Source organism: Penaeus monodon, chromosome 15 (genome assembly GCF_015228065.2).
Source record: "Penaeus monodon isolate SGIC_2016 chromosome 15, NSTDA_Pmon_1, whole genome shotgun sequence".
NCBI classification, from domain to species: Eukaryota; Metazoa; Arthropoda; class Malacostraca; order Decapoda; family Penaeidae; genus Penaeus; species Penaeus monodon.
Window position 1 is genome coordinate 28,651,215 of NC_051400.1, and position 247 is coordinate 28,651,461.

General features: G+C 32.4%; 1 protein-coding gene across 1 annotated transcript in view; it reads right to left on the minus strand.

Moving 5' to 3' along the window:
- Positions 1-247, minus strand: part of LOC119581917 (NEDD8-activating enzyme E1 regulatory subunit-like) — a gene marked incomplete in the record, with an annotated part of 10,240 nt that overhangs the window by 3,583 nt on the left and 6,410 nt on the right.

Here is a 247-nt window from a genome sequence, read left to right on the forward strand (position 1 = left end):
GATTCACAAGACTATAAAAAAGGGATGGAAACTTTTCCTTTTTCTTTTACATATTGCAAATATATGCTGCTAATGTTGGATTTACATTTATGTATAAAGTTGTAACCTACAAACTTCTATTCCTAACCTATGCTTAATATAATAATAAAAAGACTTGTTTTCATATCCTTGAAGCTGTCTAAGTACCGAGTACAATAACCCAAGTAGCCCAAGACTACTATTTCAGCCATTACCCTTTGCAGTCCCA